The sequence below is a fragment of the Sphaeramia orbicularis genome, chromosome 14, assembly GCF_902148855.1.
Source record: "Sphaeramia orbicularis chromosome 14, fSphaOr1.1, whole genome shotgun sequence".
In the NCBI taxonomy this organism is placed as follows: Eukaryota; Metazoa; Chordata; class Actinopteri; order Kurtiformes; family Apogonidae; genus Sphaeramia; species Sphaeramia orbicularis.
The window spans coordinates 34,014,964-34,026,860 of NC_043970.1; the positions used below are offsets into that span (position 1 = coordinate 34,014,964).

At 41.2% G+C, this 11,897-nt stretch overlaps 1 protein-coding gene across 2 annotated transcripts in view; it reads right to left on the reverse strand.

Moving 5' to 3' along the window:
* caln2 (calneuron 2) overlaps positions 1 to 4,745 on the reverse strand; it is a 35,656-nt gene extending 30,911 nt beyond the window's left edge. Inside the window, exon 1 of one of the 2 annotated variants that reach the window (XM_030154876.1) lies at positions 3,898 to 4,745. The gene's annotated coding sequence lies outside the window, so the exon portion shown is untranslated. Of the gene's footprint in view, positions 1 to 3,882 lie in introns of both variants that reach the window. The other variant, XM_030154877.1, reaches the window with a different exon arrangement.
* Positions 4,746 to 11,897: the final 7,152 nt, after the last annotated feature.

Consider the following 11,897-nt stretch of genomic DNA (forward strand, 5'->3'; position numbering starts at 1 on the left):
AGTGTGTGTTTGTGCAGAAAAATGTGTAAGTGCACATAGTTTGTGAGCTCTGAGGAAATTTATTCTTTGGTCCATCTGCTCCTGGTTCTACACTTGTCCCACGTGCACAATAGAGGTACTCAGGTCACCACAGCAACATGTATCTGTTCTGCAGACATGAGTTTGAGCCAATATGATGCACATGCAAACACACAAGCTAAAAAGTCATTCTTTGATCAGTGTCTAATTAGCACAATTAACATTCCACTGAAAACATCTGAACACTGTATAAATTTTAAGGAATAATCTACATTTTATAAAATATCCTGACTTTTAAGTCCTTGAATAGTTAGAATAGTTCACACTTCAAAAATCCTGCATCCTACATTTCCCATAACACAGTACAACACTGGTCCTTTATGCCAAATAAAAATCTCACATCTTTCCAGATCCAAGCCCCCAGTTTGCAGGTTTTCTTCCTTCATCATGCTGTTTTCTCAGACAACAGCCCCTTCAGGGCCATTATCCTGTTTTTGCAGATTGAGTTTTGGATTATAAATGGTGGATTGTCCATTTACTGTATAGTGTAAAGTATATTAGCATCAATGTAAATATTGTCGCATCACTGTTGAGACAAATCAGTGTTTTTGGTGCTAAATGAATAAATATGAAGACAGATGCCAGCGTCTTGATTGTATTTTTAATTTTTTTTTTAGCATGGGATGAACTGATAAAACTCTTAAAAGGGTGGCTGACAAAAATTTACAACCAACACATTCATCCACTCCATCTCAGGAAGCAACCAAATTTACATGAAACATACATTTTTCATACTAAAATTTGATAGAGACAACGTTTACAGTGTAGTTTGTTCATTTTATACATTATTACACCTAGAGACATCACATTTTGTTGAGTTACTTCTGATTATTTCTTTTTTTTCTTTATAGTTAAGTCATTTATATTGAGCCCTTCAGATCTGCATGTACATACAAAAACCTTAGTACGCATGCTGGAAATATGTAAACATATTATATCCTGTGGGTGGACCATAACTGGTTTGATGCATACGCAGTTTTACAATGTGTATCCTAAATGTGTATGTACATAAAATAAGATAAGCCTTTACTGATCCCACAGTGGGGAAATTCAAGTGTTACAGCAGCATTTACAGTAAAGTGAGTGTGCAGAACAGGAAAGGTAGTAATAAAACAGGAACGATACATGTGGTTATATTAACAGAAAAAAAGGAATAAAGACATAAAACAATAAAAAAGCTGAAAAATAATACTGCACAGAGAAAAAATACTCTTCAATTGCACAAATGTATCCACCAATTATTAAATCAGTGAACAAATTAATCAGCCATATGATGAGAAATTAATAGGAGAATGTATTTTAACAGTCCATCTGCTCAAACAATTGTTCCCCTGACAGAAACACTCACTCATCGCCAAAGCCAGCAGACACACGCATACACATACATCAAATTCAGTCACACACTGATCCTCTCTTTTTTCTGTCTGTCTCTTTCATCACTTTTCCCCTCTATATTTTTGGATAGTGGTTTGTCTAGTCGTGAAAACAGAATATGTCGTCGGAGAGATGGACATGAGAGCTGACAAGGACAAGCTTTAGCAGAAAACCTCCATCTGATAAGCCTCATTGCCTGGCTCTGAGCAGGAAGAGGAGCGGTGGAAAGACAGATCGACAGAGACAGGTGAAAGAGTGAGGGTGATGAGGACGGGTGGTAAAGGGTGATGAAAGGACCAAAAAAAAAGTGGGCTGACTGGCAGCGTTTGAACTGTGGGGTCATCTGCACCCGAGGGAGTCCAGTTTCAAGTGTGCAGCGAGGTGATCAGAGAAAATTTCAGCTGAGGGGAGGGAAGAGGCTGAGATGAAGGGAATGGAGGTGCAACTGAGATTGAGTCAAAAGCTTGGAAAGGGGAGAAAGGAGAATGATGTTTTTTTTTCTCACCTCCCGCAGTCCCCACAGAGAGAAATGCATTAGCAGAATGGCAGAGAGAGAGCTGAGGGGTCACACTGCACATGCACAGCACTGCCATTATGAGCCAGCCATGACAGGACGACAATAATACCAGAACCAAGCTTTACCCACCAGATCAAAGCAGGCAGGTTGTTTCTGCTGGAGCCACCAATTGCCCATCAGAACATGCAAAACTGTGTGATTTAGCTGCATCCAAGGACTGTCTGATGTCTGTGTGCATGAGATCTGTTCACTGGCTGGGTGCATGGCTTCAAGATAAATCAACAAATTATTCTCTTTTTACTACAAGCCACTGAAACATCAAGTTCTTTTCCAGTTTTGGAGATAAAACCGTCGCCACCTGCCAGAAATAACTGGAGACCACATTTGAAATATCAGTGTTGAATCAAGGTAATCTGCAGAGCTATTTGTCATCTTTTAATGTTGTAGAACCCAAGGCCAATCAAAATAGACAGAAGGCAAATTTTCTGCATCAAAGAAGGACAAATGTCATTACGTCAACAAGCAAACAACAATAAATGCCATCTTATTGGATCTGCAGCTAAGCCAATCATAAATTATTAGATTAATTTTATTGAAATGCCCTACTGTCCCTTCCTATCTTTGCTGCCAATGTCACATTGTCGGTGTCACCTTGGGCAAAGAGGCAACCACCACACTGCTGTGATCTCTGCTGCCTCTCCCTTACCCATCAGGCCTGTATCCTATAAACACTTCCTCAACAGAGGCGCATGATGGGCAGTCCATCTTGTCGCCTACAGCAGCCTCTCCAGGAGGTCACCCAGGGTCAGCCAACACCTTATCTGGCTCCACTGTAAACTCCCGCGCTAACTGGATAGCCCAGGTGTTCCACCACCAGCCAGGCAGATGAGATGAGGACGAGTGCGCCCTTGGTTTTCTCCCAGGTGGTTTAAACAACGCCTGTTTGATGTTAAAGGAGTTCCAGCCGATGGAAAAAGTGTTGGACACCCATGATGATCTACCACGGTGCGCGCATCTGCAGCGGAGGGAGCGCAGCTGGACTCATACCGCCTACTGCTCCAAGCTGCTGCTATATGTCACCCTCATTGCTTAAAACATTGGGGTGTCCGAATATTGTTACAAGAAAAAAAAAAAAAAAAAGACAAACATTTGTGCTCGCCATGCCCTCAAAATGCTCGCACCTTCCAAGCACGCGGAGCCCCCTCTGTCCATTACCGTCCACAGGCAGGTCTCCACCGGGTACCAAATGATGAATGTGTGTGAGGCATGTGACAGACTTGGCCATCGTGTTTTATAGCTGTGAAGTTTTAGAGCATCTGGCAATGAGAGTTAATACAATTGGGCTTTAGACTTCAGGCCAGACCCCATTTATCAGAACCAATATGTGAGCTGCTGCAGCCTGAACGAACACAGAACGGCTGAGAAAGCCTCAAAGCATGATGTATAGTGATGGAGTGCTGTACATCCCGCTGCGTGTTGAGTCAATTATACTGTAATTACACTTATATGGCGTGTGTGATGGACCTATAATCACCTAATCACACAGATCAAACCCACACAACGCGCACCGACGCGCGCCACGCACAGAAACAGCTGGAGAGACATTTACAGGAGCAGTTTAGTCTAAACGCAAATATACATAGACATCATTATGTTGTCAGCCATTACAACTGCACAGCCCATCTGGACTGTCAGCGCATACAGCACATACAGTGTAGGTATATTTACACACGTACGCACGCGCTCACGCGCAAGCACGCTCCCCACACTTCCACGGATCACAACAGGTGCAGTCGCCCGCGCGGCACTGCGGCCATGAGCGGGACCGACGCATGGGCGGTCGGTCGTGGTAATCACCTTTATCACCTTTAACACAAAAAAGGCAGAGGTGACACACCAATTAAGCATCCTACCTGGCTGTAGCCTACCTGGCTGTGAAAGCACTGGTCCGCCGGTGTGAGATTCACCACGCTCGGTTACAACACCGTGTGCGGAGATGCTGAGGGTGTTTGGAATTGCCAAGATGTATTTAGTCTGTTTGCATCCGTCCTGTGCTCTTGAGGAGTCCGTCCGACAGCCAAAGATGGACTCATTCAGTCTGTGTGTTGGACCTGCTTCGGGAATTCACCAGTGGGTCATGTGCTCCACACTTTTTGGATAGTTATTCACAAAATATCAACTGGTTTGAGGAGGGGGATGATGGAGGTGAGGGTGGTTCTCAGAAATCTGATCCGTTTCAGCTGAAGCCCAGTCCCCACATGAATGGCCTCCCATTCGTGTTCTACATCTCACTTCTCATCGCCATATCTTGAGATTTTGGGGTGTTGAAGCAGTGGTGCCAGATCTTCGTCCTATCAGCTCGCCCAGACGGACGCCACCCAGCCGCCCACGGGTCTGGGTCTAAGAACCGGTGGTGGTGGTGGTGGTGCTGCTGCTGCTGCTAGCTGCTGTTGCCAGTCTCTTCCAATAAATTATAAATCACGAATTAAATGCAGTTTACTCTGTCGAAATAACAGCGCAGAAGATGGAGATGGTGTCCGGCTGAAGCTCTGAGCGCAGCTCGGTCAAACAGAAGGGAGAGAGGGAGGGATCTCCCGACGCTCCCGGTGCATTTATCTTTTCCCGGTGACAGAGTTAACCCATTTATCGGTGCAGTCCGGTAAGGGAGGGGCCACATGGGGGCCACGGCAGCCGAGGTAAAACTGTGTATAGGTGAGAGGGAAATATGCGACGCCGTGGCGCTCAGTGGGAGCTGGAGCTGCCCCTTCTCCACGCAGGTGTGTGAGTCAGTGGGAGACAGAAAGAGAGAGAGGAGGAGGGGGAGAGAGAGAGAGAGAGAGAGAGAGAGAGAGAGAGAGAGAGAGAGAGAGAGAGAGAGGTGTGAGGTCCGAGCAATTAAGGTTTCACTGGATCAGTGCTGCTTCAACATCTCCCCTGGGGAAGTGTGTGTGTGCGTGTGTGTGTTTTCATTTATCCATTGTTCGCAGCTTTAAAGAGTCATTGATGACCAATTATGGTGCTTAGGAAATGACATCAGCCGCAGTACTTAAATGATGCAGTGTGTCTAATCTCCCCCTCCTCTCCCATCCCACCACCCATCCTTAAATTTTTTTCCTTTTCTTGCTCTTGTTCTTTGTGGGCCAGGCGTCAGGATCCAGGACTCCATCCAGCCAAACCTCATTTCCATGGCTTCGCTGTTTTCCTTGAGGACGCTCTTTCCTCCCTCATTATCTGCTGATCAGACTGTCTGTGTTCACGCGCCCTGCCTCTGATTAGAAAACCCCACTCTCCCATTTACATCCTCTATACTAATATCTGGATCTGGTGTTTTTCTCTGCCTGTGGGACTGCAGCAGCTCAAATCTAGCCTTGAGGATGAAAACTGTGTCTCCCGCGGTGCTGCACCGTTATAATTAAAAGTGGTTACAGCAACTTATTTAACCACCCAATCTCTTCCCCTCCCGCTGACTGTAAAGGGTTAATACATTATGAGGGAGCCTGGGGGTTTAGCAGTAGAATACTGTTTGTCACTGGGAGTTGGAGCTTCAGTAGAAAGTAAAGATAACACAAGTAGGCCGTGAACACTTCACCCTCTGACAGTCCCAGTTAATGGTGCTGATAAAGGATTCTGAACAGATGTAAAAATGAGCCAAATCTAAGATAAAACCTCATTAAATTCATGCTTCATTCATTTGTATTTAAATGTCTCGTGGAGGATGTGGAAGCTGGGTGAAGCCGTGTCCGTCTGTGCGCTGTCCGTGGTGCTGAAAGGCTCTCCTCTGCACACAGGACGGCTGAAGGTGAAGTGATGCGCCTCATGTCAGCATTTCCAAACAACTTAACCTCAATGAGTTTAAATCAGATTTGTTCAAAGGAACAAGGATGGTCTTGAGAGAGACTTAGAGGCAATTTCCTTCTCATACATCACCCAGAACATTGAATACATCCATAAATGCCATCTGATTAATATAAATGTCATGAATTAATTAGGTTAATATGTTTCTATTCAGTAACATTATTATAGTACTTGAACCAGGAGACTGTGTATCATATAAACCAGCAAGATTTTATGTTTTGCTTTGTGGAAATGTCCAGATGCACATTTCATTTTAACATAATTTGATCATCCATCTCCATGGAGAAGAATATATGACCACTCTATTTATGGCTTTGCAAGCACAATTTTGCAAAAAGTACGGCAACGATTTTCATAAAACTTGGTGGATGGGTAGGGTACAGACTGAGAAAAGACACCTTAAATTCTCAAGTAGGTTCATAAAGGCGGGGACTGGAATTGTTTTTTTAGGGCTGAAGATATTACAGTTTAGTTCTACTGGCTTGGTTATCAAGTAAAATGCACAAGTGAAGCCTATTGATTGCTTTAAAAAGAGTATTTTTTCAAACTTTAAGTGCTTTAAAAAAAAAAACAAACATCATATTCTTATAGCACTCCTCTATCTGTTCAGTGTCTCTGATATTCACCATATCATCATACACACAATGGACCTTTAAATCAGCCAGTTGTGTAACTGCACAGACAGACGGACAGACATTCAATACTAGGACTTACAGCTGTTACAGTCCCTTTACTTATAGCACTTAACTTACCTGACTGCACTGCATTCATGTTGCAACTGATTAATTGTACAGCTCTGATTTTTCACATTGTGTAGAAAATTAACTCCTCAGTGACACCATGTGAAAAAGAAATAAGAACTTTGCTACCATGGTAACAGTCAGTGACACTAACCACTGTCACCAATGGACAAAAAGGAAGTAAATAGAGGTTATAAAATTTGTAGGAAGAGTACACTACTGGCTGCAGCAGAAGTCTCTGTTCCCTTTTTGTCTTATTTTACATTTAATCTAGTTATCATCAAGACTGGAACATTTTTTCTGGGTCTAATCCAGCTCCTTCATGTCCATATTACTGGAGTCCATCTGCTGTCCCAAGTGTCCATTTGGCCTTTTCTCGGAAGTGCAGAGCCAGCTGTGCTGCCGGCGTCTGGCCAGGTGATAATCTAAATCTCATGGTGAGTTCAGCACAGGTGTTTTGAAATTCAATTATTATTATTTTTTTTTTTTGGTGGGATTGGTGGATTAAAGTTGGTTTTAAACTCTAAAAACCAGTAACTGTGTTTGCCGTGCTAAAAAATAAGGAAAATGTAATTCATTTACAGAAAAAAAACAGGTCCTCATGTTGTGTTTCTGTGTTATGATTCAATGTGTTACAGTTTCTTCATTTGAATTTATGTTAGATTTATTGTGCATTCTAAGTGACCTGAGAGCAGTGACAACTGGCATTAGTCTCTACAAATATGGTGAGAGGCGTCACAGGAGGAAGCATAAACCTCAAATCAAATACAGCCACATGGACTATGACCTCATGACAAATCAATAGGGAGTAATCAAATGTGGCTGCTTGTTTTCTTGGTAATGTTTGCTCTGTCAGACTGTTTATTGCACGCTAATAGAGATATGCGCTTATCCTGCCTTCTGAGCTCTAATCATCCCATAAATGTGACCATGACTGAAATGCAGCCTCAAGAGCCAGATGAAGCACTCAGTTTATTTCAAGTTAGGCTGTTGACAACAGAGAGTGTCACAACATATGGGTAGGAAAAGAGTGAAATAGGAGACCATAAAAAGTCTTTAAAAAAGTCTAGATTTATGGTGTGATGGTTAGCAGAACTTCGGAAGACTTCAACCAAAATTACACAATAAGTAAATGTATGAATGAGCCTCAAACGACGTTTATTATAAAGGGATGTCAAACTTTGCAGTATAACAGTGTAGCACATCATAAATGTAACAGGGCGGAATTATAATATAGACTGGAGGAGTCTTTGTTGAGGTCAGAGCTCTGCAGTCTTCTGAACACAAACATTAGCATTTCAAAGTTAAGATATGGCAATTTACTTCTTCCATGACAGTGAAAAGGTGATGATAATGTGCTGATTTAATAGGCTCTCTCCGAGCAGTGTATTTATCAGAATGAAAGGATTATCTCAAATGGCACTGCTGCTTGTGATTTCACTTGAGTCCTGTGATGAAAAAAACACAAATTGGGGAAAGGAAAGCTCCATCCTCCCACTACTACTCCATGAAAGTGTAGAAGTTCTATACTGTCGTCAGGTCTGTAGTACTTCAAATACTTTTCATATAAATTCTGTCTACTTTGTAAACTTGCAGCTGGACTGCTGCCTCGCAAAACGAAAACCTGGCAGCCAAAGGCACATGGGAAGGCAGATTATGGTTTCATACCACAACCTCACTTTATAACGCATTCAACAAATCTCTCCAAATCCAACCTCATTTTCATTAGTATTTAAATATTACCATCATCCATTCCACTCCACATCCCTGCCATTCTTTTGCCATGTCCTGCAGCAACAGTGACCTTCCATGGGGAAAAAACAGGATCCTGTCGGCTGGAGTTTTCTGCCGCAGGCATCATAGAAAATTAAATTTAAAATACTTAAGCAGATAAATTCTCAGTCACCTATGCACTCAAGATTGTGAACAGGATGAGGTACAAAAATAATCAGCAACTTAAGTGTGTTACAGTGTGTTTATATGTCTGCATGCAACAGACAGGGCAGGAGTGGCAAGAAAGATCAAGAGAAATGTCATGAAGTAAATTGATGGAGGTTGGGATGGCACCACACATAAAGAAAAACATAATTAAACAGCAAGATTATATTTTAAAGGTCATAGAGAAACAATAAGGTTGGGCACCCAGTGGGCCTGTGATGAATAAGCCTGCACACACACACACACACACACACACACACACACACACACACACACACATTCTCCTGTAAAATATACAATACCCTCAAGAGCCTGAGGTAAAACTTAAGGTTCCCCTCAGGAAGGTTATGTCTCCAAGACCACATGAATAATGCAACACGGAGTGAATTTAACATCCCGGTCTTTGGAGAATAGAGTGTGTGTAGAAACATATACACAAAGTGAGAGAGACAGGTCTGACTGCTGAATATGAGTCAGAAACATAAAAGCTGATAATGAATGACTTTAAATCAAACCAACACATTCAAAGGGTTTTTGACTAGTTATTCTGTTATAATTAGCTGTCATTTGAGCCTTGTATTTGTGCTGTGTTTTGTTTATTATTTATAGAAAATAAAAGTAAAATTAACTTTTTGCCATTTCCTTTGCTTCTTTCATTTTCAATTCCTATTTTAGAAAATGGATTATATTGTTTTTGTATTGTATTTCTTTTTGCTCGTGTTATTATTTTGTTACTGTATTTGATGCTTTTTGTTATATTCATGCAACTAAAGCAAAGAGTTGAACTGAATTTAATTCAGTTGAACTGAACAAGTTATTCATTCATTTTCCATAACTTAATTCTCTGGAGGGTTGCAGGGGTCTGGAGCCATTCCCAGCTGACATTGGGTGAAGGCTGGATGAACATATCACTATGGACATGGACATCATGGACATATCACCAGCTCTTCACAAGTGAACTGAATTACAGTGAATTTAATTCATCTGAATTTATAATGACTGAAAGAATGGATGTGTTTTAACCTTCGGGGCCAGTCCGAGCCTGGACATGGCTCTAGGAAGAGTTTAAAAGCAAGGGGCTCCGCACTGATCAATACTACTGACTATTATTAATGTTTGAAGGACATGTCCTTTTTTCCCCTTTTTTGCTGCTTTTCCCATGTGTATAGAGGCCTGTAACCTAACATTAATCTGTTGGACTGAATCAAAATGCAGTTCATGACACCAGCTCTAACAGAGGAAGCAGGAACTGATTAAACCAGCATTATTAGTTCACCATCCTATTAATACAATAGTGCATTTCCCGAAAGATTACCAATGACATAATGTGTCACAAAAAACAAAACATTTCAAGCCCTCATTTCCAGGGTTCTTGGGGGCCCTCTGTTGGCCATGGGGGCTTAAGTAGCTTTAGCTTTACTTGTAGCTTTACCTTACAGTTCATTTGCAATGAATGCTAATTGGAAAATGGAGTGATCACCAAAGGTGTTCTAACTCATTGTGTAGGGGCAATATATGTGCCAAAACATACAGCAATCCAATTCAGACTCACAAATGTCATGAAGGTGACATTATGATGCATCTTCCACCAAGTTTCTTTAAGATAATTCTTCAAATCATTGTAAAGATATTTCAGGCTGGACCAGAGCAGTTGGCAAAAAAAAACAAGAATGGGACCAGCTAGCTAACAAAGCCAAAAACTCATGTGATTCCATTGGAGTGAAAAATTGTATGATTACTCTGTTGATGATCAACACACTCACAAAATAAATGTTCGTCATGTGTCTAATTTCCACCTCTAGGTAAAGCACAAACACATTTGCCTCAAAAATTCTTCAGTAGTCTGATAATACCTCTGAATATTATGTGAAGAATGAATGTAAAGTAGCTCATCTCTCTCCCACATAATGAAGATAGGGACGATTTTGCTGGATTGTGTTTTGATGGAGTGAAAATTTTATGATTGTATGGCAACATTTTCAAACTCAGTATCCCCGAAAATATATTATGTGTACTTAAGTCACACCACCATTGACCTTTTTCTCATTTTTCCAGCTCTAAATAGAAACTGCACTTGTGGAAGAAAAACAGTTTCCATCAACACTTGAAAATAGAGCAATTTATATGTGCAAGTATATCTGATCTATGCTCTGCATATTAAGAATAATGCTCATGGTGTGTAACTAGGACATAACTGGGAGATGGAGAGTGCCTCTTCGAAAGTCAATGAAGCTCTACCTGTAAGCTCTCAGTGAAAAATCCAAAGTACAGTGTGTCTGACAGCCTGTAATGACATTAGCCACGGTAACTTTAACCTAGTTTGTCGTCTCTGCTGTCCATGGACCATAAAATTAGGAATTACTGCCAACTTTGGAGAAGTGACAGGCGAAGTGAGAGCAACTGCTAACGAGTTAGCGGTGCAGTGCGACTATTCCCATGACCTGTCTGCACCAACTGGAGACATGATGGATGCTTCCTCAAAATGTAACACGACTCCCATTTAGAGATTAGTGAGTGATTCATCATCCCTTTTAAAAACACACTCAGGAAAACAAATGTATGTAAGACAACAAACACACACAGGAAAGCATGCATATACACATTATGGACCAGTGTATCACCCACTACTTGTCAGTTAGTGTCATCTGTTGCAAATATGACTATGATTCTTTCCTGTGAAACAAAAAACAAAATATGACATTCTTTTAATATTTCATTTCCTTGTGTAATAATCTCATAATGTTTTGGTAAATTAAAAGCTTAATTTATCCCAGAGTTTCCCCAGCATTCAATAAAAGCTGCTAAACCTTGGGACAATTTCATTTTTAATGGGTTTCAGAGGAAGTTTTAGTGCTACATGACAGTCTAAATGCTGCCATAGAGGTTTTTCCATCTTGAGAAAAAATTTAAGCAACAGACTGAAGTCTTTTCATTTTTTTGGCATGAAAATGTTCAGAGGTAATGCATTAAATATCAGTCACAGGAACCTGCCTTACAAAAAAAAAAAAAAAAAGAAAGAAAAAAAAAAACCTCCAGAAAAAAATCTCAGAATCAGCCTTCAAACATGTTATATCAGCTGAATCCCCACAGATATACACACATACACACACTCCCACACACACAGCATGAATAAATCTCACACCTTGGTAGGTTTAAGCTGTTCTAGTCTGTTTTCTCTTCTGAGCCAGGCAGCTGCCAGTCCATCATCCCTCCAGACACCGAATTCAGCAGCAGCACTTTTCTTCTTATCCCCGTCTAGTTCCAAATGGCTAGAGTTTGAATCAGCCTGACTTTATACCTAAAAAACACACACACACACATACAGTACACGGATTGGGTCAATAAACCACAAAAAAACATTCCACATATTGGTGTTGGTATCTCTTGTATTTTGT